Source organism: Triticum aestivum, chromosome 1B (genome assembly GCF_018294505.1).
Source record: "Triticum aestivum cultivar Chinese Spring chromosome 1B, IWGSC CS RefSeq v2.1, whole genome shotgun sequence".
In the NCBI taxonomy this organism is placed as follows: domain Eukaryota; kingdom Viridiplantae; phylum Streptophyta; class Magnoliopsida; order Poales; family Poaceae; genus Triticum; species Triticum aestivum.
The window spans coordinates 452686152-452694963 of record NC_057795.1 but is presented as its reverse complement, the minus strand read 5'-3'; positions in this window follow the sequence as shown (position 1 = coordinate 452694963).

Sequence of the window (8812 nt, the reverse complement as noted above, 5' to 3'; positions counted from 1 at the left end):
CACACCGCCGCACGGACTCGTCGCCGACGAGGCTCCGGTGGCCAATCGGCCCCGTGCATATGCCCGTTGGCTTTGTGGGAGCCTGCAGAACGCGTAGTTGCTACCCGTTGATCCTCCCGTGCACGGTGGCGCCGTTTTCATCGGCGCCCGAACTCCGGCGACCGCCAAAGTTGTCGCCGGCGACGTCTCCGGCCACCCCGAGCTCAAACATCACCACCAAGAGCTGCGGTTCGTTCCCAGGAGCTCGTAGATGCTCTCCGCCTCCCGTTTGGTGGCCGTAACGTGCAAATGCACTTCCTCCGCCGCGCTCGGCCTCGCCGACAGCTAAACGCCGGCGAGTTGACCGGGTTTGACCCCCCAGGGTCGCTGACCAGTGGGCCCGACCCCCCCTAACCTTTTAATTAAATTAATTAACCCCTGTTAACCCCCCTGTCACTGACGTGTGGGTCCCACACGTCAGGTTTGACCGGACCAGCCCAGTTGACCGCTGACGTCGTGCTGACGTCATGCTGACGCAATTATATATTTTCTGGAATTAAAATAATTCAGAAAATCCAGAAAATGATTTAAACTTCAAAAATTCATAACAATTCAACCGTAGCTCAGATTTAAATAATTTATATATGAAAAATTATCAGAAAAATACAATCTTTCCATCTGTACTAGTTTCATGCATGAAAAACCAACTTATACATGCTGAATATGGGAAAACACATTAGGGCATATATAAGAGACTTAATTTAGAAATGCATTTGAACCTTTGGTTCAAAAGGACTTCAAACCAAATGTTTACTAGATGCATTATCTCAAACAGCATCACATCTACATGCCATGTTCATGCATCATATTGTTGCATATGATTGTGTTTTGATTGCCGGCACCGTTCCTTCTCGATAGGTCCTGCTCCGGAGACGTTCCAGAGTACCTGTCTGTGAAGCAGTGCCTCCCTTGTTGATTTACCAGGCAAGCAAACCCCCTTGTTCATTTCGATAAAACCCTACTCTCTCGCTCCTGCTCTCAGTTATTGCATTAGGACAACAACGGTTCATCTGCTACTTTGTGCTGCGGTAGTTGAACCCATTCCTCTGCATGACCTGTCATTGCCACAGTAAATAGTTGAAACCCACTAGCATGTGTAGGAGTTGATTGAAGCCACTGATGTGTTCCTACCATGCTATGCCTGCTATTGCTTAGAGTTGTGTCAGGTCTGATTCATTGGGAATGAATTGGAGTGTCACGATACGTTCTGATGCTGAGAGTGAGGTGTGTGAACACGATTTGGTAAAGGTAGCGGTGAGAGGCCATGTAGGAGTACATGGTGGGTTGTCTCACTGGAACCATCCTTAAGCCCTGAGTTCTGTGTATGTTGTCCAATGACTCGATACTACCACACATTGGGCTCCGGGCGCTCCAAGCCCTCTCGACTTATTAACCAACTTGATCTCTGTCCAGGAGTCGCAACTAGTTTCTGGTGTTTGTAGGTAGTGCTATTTTTCTACCAAGTGGCACCCGGCAGGGTGGGCTTGGGACAGACTAGGCACACGTGGCCTGGTGTACCGAGTGGCACCCGGTTGGTGGGCTCGGGAACCCTGCTCACATCGTTTGGGGCCGTGAGCGACACCCCGGCCGGATCTCCTTGCGGATGGAACCCGAATAGGCGATAAACCTGGACTAGAGTCTTGTGTGGTTAGTCAGGTCGTGGCCGACACCCTCGCCAGGCTTCCGCTTGAAGGTTGCCGAGATACATGACGTGTACATGGCGGTAAGTGGCGAGAGCGTGTGTGAAGAAGTACACCCCTGCAGGGTTAACATGATCTATTCGAATAGCCGGGTCCGCGGTTATGGACTTCTTGGATGCTTACATGGTACATAGACAACTTGAAGTGGATACTCTAAAATGCTCAAGACAAGTGTGAGTGCTATGGATGGCCTTCTCGTAGGGAGACGGGGATGAATCCATAGTAGTGTATTGTGTGGTGACTAGTGGACTCGTGTACGTTGTTTCACCTCCAGAGTTTCTGGTAGTTGTAGAACAGGATAGCCACAGAGTCAAAGCTAGCTTGCTGCAACTAAACCCCACATTACCCTCTTGATACAAATGCATGTACGATAGGATCTGATGTAAGTCTTGCTGAGTACCTTTGTACTCATGTTGCTTTATTTATGTTTTTGCAGCTGAGACTTTGGTCTTACTAGTGTTCTCGTGGACTTCGACTAGTAGCTAGTACCTCAGCTACGACCCTGATCGGATGTTGTAGATAGTCAGGCTCTTCAGCCTTTTCATTTGTAGATGTCTGTACCCAGACATGTAATGCTTCCGCTTGTTGCTTGTATGCTCTGTATGATGGGTCTTGTGACCCCTGTTTGCAATAATTGCTATGACGGCTCTTCTGAGCTTTTATCTATATGAGTTGTTGAGTTATGCTGTGATGCCATGATGTACAGCACATACTTGCATGTTATGCGTACGTGTAATGTGTATTGCTATGTGTGAGATCTGACTATCTAGTTGTTTATTCTTAGTAGCCTCTCTTACCGGGAAATGTCTCCTAGTGCTTCCACTGAGCCCTGGTAGCTTGCTACTGCTCCGGAACACTTAGGCAGGCCGGCATGTGTCCTTCTTCGATCCTGTGTCTGTCCCTTCGGGGAAATGTCACGCGATGAATACCGGAGTCCTGCTAGCCCGCTACAGCCCGGTTCACCGGGGTCCTGTTAGCCCAGTGCTACAGCCTGGATTCACTCGCTGATGACCGACACGTTCGATGCTGGGTCATGGATGCCTGTTCCTGTAAGTTAGTGCCACTTTGGGTTTACGACTAGCCATGTCAGCCCGGGCTCTTTATCATATGGATGCTAGCGACACCATCATATATGTGTGCCAAAATGCGCAAACGGTCCCGGGCAAAGGTAAGGCGACACCCGTGGGGATACCGTGCGTGAGGCCGCAAAGCGATATGAGGTGTTACATGCTAGATCGATGTGGCATCGAGTCGGGGTCCTGACACGCTGCAACTGCCCGTGCACAAGTTCGGGATACTAGGGTACCCCTACTCTAGTACACCGACAAATAGGATAGGAATGCACGTGCAAAATAGAGCATTTGGAAACATAGGATTTCAGTCAACCTGGGTGTTTGGCTCACATGAATTGGAAGAACAGAGGAATGGAGAAACAAAGTGATACGACAAGTGTACAACCTCTTTGGCATAACCTTGTGGACCTCAGCATCATTGGGTTGAACGTGGAGGATGGTGATGATGCTGGTGTGACTGTCGGAGGCGGGGAAGAAGATTTGAGGCCTCTGGAAACCACGCCGAGGGTATTGCTCCGCTGTGATGGACGGTTCTGTCGTTGGAGCAGCTCCGCTAAGGTGTACGGCGACGAGGCTGAAGCATGACAAGACAGACAACGTTAATCTGAAGTGGGACCCTAATATCATCTGCAATAGATGATGTAAAATACATCACCAAAAAGTGCTAGATGTAAAACGCATCAGCCGCGCCACGGCCGCTCCGACAGAAGCTGTAAGTACTGTTCACTCTGAACTTAACTGAAGAAAATGAACTTCACAGTCAAAACTGAATTTTACCGTCGAAACTGATTGAACTAGTAACAGAGCATTGCAATAGATGTTTAGGGCGTTCGAGCACTAGTAGCAGAGAAGCAGTGATCTAAATCAGCAGATGCTCGAGCAGGGAACGCACTAGTAGAGAGCAAGTTGTGCAGTAGCACCGCGAGCGAGTGCTAAAGCAGCAACTCCTGTAGCTGCCGGAGGTCGTGCAGCAGCAGCAGCAGCAGGGCAAGCGAGAGCAAGAGCAGAGCAGCAGCACGAACGAAAGTAGGAGTAGTGCAGCAGCGCGACCGATAGCAAGAACAGAGTCGCAGCGCTAGCGAGAGCCGGAGTAGCTGCAGCTAATGCCGTTGTGGAAGTTGCCGCCGAGGAAGCAACAACATGGGGGAGAGACGGCGTGGATGATGTGGCCGGTGATGGCGCCGTCGATGGAGACCCGCCATGTCTGCTCGGTATTGAGCACCGACAGCCCCGTGAGATCGAACAAAATATAAAATGCAGTGGTGAGTGCAGAACCTCCTTGGTGGCGCCGAGTTGGCCTCGGCTTCATCGGAGGAATTGGTGAGAGTGTTGCGGTTCCGGTGGGGCAGGTCAAGACGGTGCTGTGGGGATTGAGGTGGCGCGATAGACGAGGCGAATGTCGGGGCAGCTGCTTGGAGGTGGAGGACGGGGCAGCTGATCCGGCGGGATGACAAGATCGACAACGGATCCTCATCCGGTGTGGTGGATGAGGGACGGCGAGCTGTTGCGGTGGACGACGTAGTCGGGGAAGAGTCTCCGGCTGGGTGGTGGTCGGGAGGCCGACGGAGGAGCGTGGGGTTTCGCGGGTTTTGGTGGCCTCGGTGTACGAATGGGGGAGGGGCGAAGGGGGAGGGGGGATCCAAGCTTAGGGACGCGCTTGTCCGAAATGTAGGGTAAGTTACCAGCGTACCCCCACTGGTTTTGACACCGCGACGTGGAGCTTCATTTCCGGCTGAGGGGTAGAATGGGGATTTTGTGTGTCTGGGCTGCGGGAGCGATTTCGGATGAGGAGGAGTTCTCGTGCGCATCCAAATTTCGGGATAACAAGGCGCGGCATGAGTTGAAGAAGCGGGAGTTTCAAAGCAGGTGAGACAAAAGATACTCGAGCTTGAAAATTTCGGGATAACAAGGTGCGGATTCCTTGTTCGGCAGAATAAACTTAACATGTAAAAAAACAATTCATACAAGACACAAGAGAGTCATGTCCCCTTTTACTATATTGCTATAGATGCCATTGAAAAAACTACAAGAAAAATGTAAAAAAATCGGGAGAACAAGATTACCCTGCACAGTACCAAATCGATTCGCACTTCCCTCAACAACAACAAGAAACAAATCAATTCCCACCAAAGAAATACTAATGTCCCTTTTTATATGATTACAGATGCCATGATCTCAAATTTCAATTTCTGAATCCACGTTATGTGAAATTCGAATATATCGTAAGGTGACCTTGCGGTTTATAATTGATGTAGTCGTACATTTTGATCTTCCATCATATATGAACATTTTACTCCACCATGTGAACATATATATTATCGTCTACCATATGGACTAAATTTGAATCAATTTTCCTTATCTAAATACGATTGTTGTCAAGTTATACAATAATTTAAATATTATCTTGATAACAAAAAACATGCATATAGCAGTAATCATATTTCACTGTGAACTACATGTACCATACGCTCTCCAATTTAAATATTTGTATCCATTTTATGTTGAATTCAAATAATAGTACATTATTGGTCTAGGTAGCGAGATATTCGGGATAGTCTAAACCCTTTTTTCAAATGTATAATTTTTTGGTGAATTGGGACAAGTTTTGGTATAAGATTCTTGCAAAACCGGAGATTCTCTCAACAAGCCTCGTGGTTCCGAGAGGGAACGTGTCACCTTTGTGTGCGAAACGATATACGCTGCCTCCCCCCTGATTTTCTTTACAGAGGCAACATAGAACTATATGAGCGCCCTGTTAAATTTTGGAATTATTTCGGGTTCATTTGGCCTTTTTATACATTAATTGAGTTTTTGGACTTTTAAAGTGCATAATCTAAATATGAACTGCATGCACATGCTCCGGTGCACCAAAGTTGGTTGAAGAATCACATGTGTGTCCATGGTTGAATTTCTAGGTCCCATGGAAGAAATGAGAATGAAATTCAAACATCTGGGCGTCGTGACTAGGCCGAGAACATCGAGAAACTTAGATTTTAAATTCATGTAAATCCAAAACTCGTTTGGAAATCAAGAAACTTGGCATGGTGTCATGTCATGGCACAAACATGTTGTGGTAAAAAATTGGGCCGATTTGGAAGCTCGTGGTTCTAAGAGGGAACGTGCCACCCTTGAGTGTGAAACAATATACACTGCCCTCCCCACCCTTGAGTTTCTTAACAAAGGCAACATAGAACTACATGAGTGCCCTGTTAAATTTTGGAATTATTCCGGGTTCGTTTATCGTTTTTTGTACATTAATTGAGTTCCTGGTCATTTAATGTGCATAAGTCAAATTTGAACTACAAGCACATGCTCTCGTGCACCAAAGTTGGTTGAAAAATCACATTTGTGTCCTCGGGTGAATTTCTAGGTCCCATGCAAGAAATGAGAATCAAATTCAAACATCTGGGCATCGTGGCTCGGCCGAGAACATTGAGAAACTTGGTTTTAAATTCTTGTAAATACAAAACACGTCTGAAAATCATGAAACTTGGCATGGGTGTCATGTCACGGTACTACCATTGTCGTGGTATTCTCACGGGGGGGGTGCAAGACGACATATGCCACAAGGTGGCTTCATGTGAGGGCAAGACTGCTGCCGGAATATCCAGGGACGAGTATGCGAGTAGCACGCGCTAGTTTACCCAGGTTCGGGGCTCTCCGGAGAGATAACACCCCTACTCCTGCATGTCTGAGTATATCTGGTATATCTGGTACAGAGTGCTCCTGGAGCTGTATCTGAGGTCAGTGCCATAGGCATCTGGCCTCGTATATGTGTCTGTGGCCGCATGTGCCCGAGTATGCATGCGTGAGTGTGTGGCTGGCTAGCTAGCTCTCTTGCTAGCTAGCTTGCTTGTGTGTATGCGTGAGTGTGAGTCCATCCTGGATGGATGGATGTGTGCCCATATATATAGGCATAGCTAGCTTAGGAAGTAAGCTAAGTGGTGGCATGGGCAAGGCATGGTGGGGTGTCATCCTTGTCCCATGGGTCACTTCATAAATAGTGCCAGGGGACAAGTGACACTGTACATGATGGCTGGGGTGTCTCTGAACAGTGCCAGGTACGGTCGTCACGTCGGAGTCGGCAGCCAGCAGTCGGCCTAGTGGTGCAGTCGGCAGCCCGCAGTCGGCCTGGGCGGCCGGGGAGTTGGCAGCCAGCAGTCGGCCTGGTGGTGCAGTCGGCAGCCCGCAGTCGTCCTGGGCGGCCGGGGAGTCGGCAGCCAGCAGTCTTCCTGGTGGTGCAGTCGGCAGCCCGGAGTCGGCCTGGGCGGCCGGGGAGTCGACAGCCAACAGTCGGCCTGGGCGGCCGGGGAGTCGGCAGCCAGCAGTCGGCCTGGTGGTGCAGTCGGCAGCCCGGAGTCGGCCCGGTGGTGCAGTCCGCAGCCTGCAGTCGGCCTGGGCGGCCGGGGAGTCGGACTGAGGGGCTTTCCTAGCCCCGATGTCTTGGAATATCGTCTTGCCGTCTTCGGGGTATCCATGTCCAATTACTCCGACAGTAGCCCCCAAGCCTCCGGGCAACTTTGGCAAAGTTGGGCGGAGGTTTTTTGGCGAGTGTTCGTGGAAATGATCATGAAAAAAGACAAAGTTAGTCCACGCGGATATATCAAATGATTGCTTTTAGCATTGCAAGTTTTATGCGGAGGGTGCCGACTCGGTTTCGTCCGAGCCCCCTTAATCTTTTTCGTGTTCCCTCTGCTTTTTGGCTTGTGCTCTCGCTCGCTGGACAGCCGCTCTGCGGTCTGTAGCTGAGAGTGGGCCGTGAAGTGGAGTGTATAGTACGCAGAGTCTGGGAGCGGATTCAACCGAGTATATACTTGTAAAGGAAACGGTCGGGTCGCCCGAAGCGTTTTTCTTTCCGGACGTTTTTCGCGTGGGTGGCCTCCAGCGTTCACTCTTGCCAGTCGGACAGCCGCTCTGCGGTTTGTGACTGAGAGTGGGCCTTTGGTACCGCGCATGCTACTAAGCCGTCTGCGAAAACTAACGTCTCAGGCCAAGCGGCCAGCCCCCGGGCCAACTCTGGCTGACGCCGGGGCGAACAGTGATGCGACTGTAATCAGATGCGGAGATAGCCCCCGAGCATCGCTCGGGGTTATCCGTGCTTGCGTGGTGCAAAAAATATGCGGGTGAGGAGCTCACATTGATTTTCGTGTTGTCGCGGTCATCAAAGACAGCCGGCGCGACTCGGCGCTCGCGGAGCGCGCCTTCCGGGTGCTCGAAGGGGGGTCCCGGCCGGTCAGGCTCGACCGGCCAGGTGGCGAGGCATCTTGCAGCGCCCTTTTTCTTCTTTTTCTCTTCTGCCGGCTGGTGACAGTCGGACAAAACTCTTCTCTTGTTTGCAATCTTCGCGGGGGCGCGCCAACGCACCCACTGGGTGTAGCCCCCGAGATTCGGGCTGACTGCTGAGCAGTCAGGCCGGATCTCCCGGTAACTACTTTGTCTTCTTCGCGGGGGCGCGTCAGCGCACCCGCTGGGTGTAGCCCCCGAGATTCGGGGCGACTGCTGAGCAGTCGGGCCGGATCTCCCGGCGACTACTTTATCTTCTTCTCTTTCTTTTTTTTTCCTCGTCAGCCGGCTGTTGACTTGGTCAGTCGGACATCTTTTCCTTTGCACGAGCAGCCGGCTACAGCGGGCAGTCGGCCCTTTTTCTTTTTCTCCCAGCCGGCCTCTCTCTCTTTTTTCTTTTCTTTAGCCGTGGGCAATTGGCCCTTTGACTTTTCTACCCGGCCCCGTTTGCTCTTTCTCTTTTGGCCGGCTGCCTCCAGCACGAGCAGAACGAGCGGGCGCAGGAGCGGCCTGGAGCAGTGGCCACCAGGAGGCGGAGGTGCCGCGTCCGAGCATGGGGCAGCCACCCGGAGCCGACCGGGCGGGGGCGGCTCGTCGGAGCGGAGCCGGCGAGCGCGTGCCTCAGGGGGCGGAGCCAGCCGGGCGCAGCGGGGGTCGGCCACAGGCGGGGCCGGGAAGCGGGGCGAGCCTGACCCGGCCAAGCTCGGGGTGGCATCG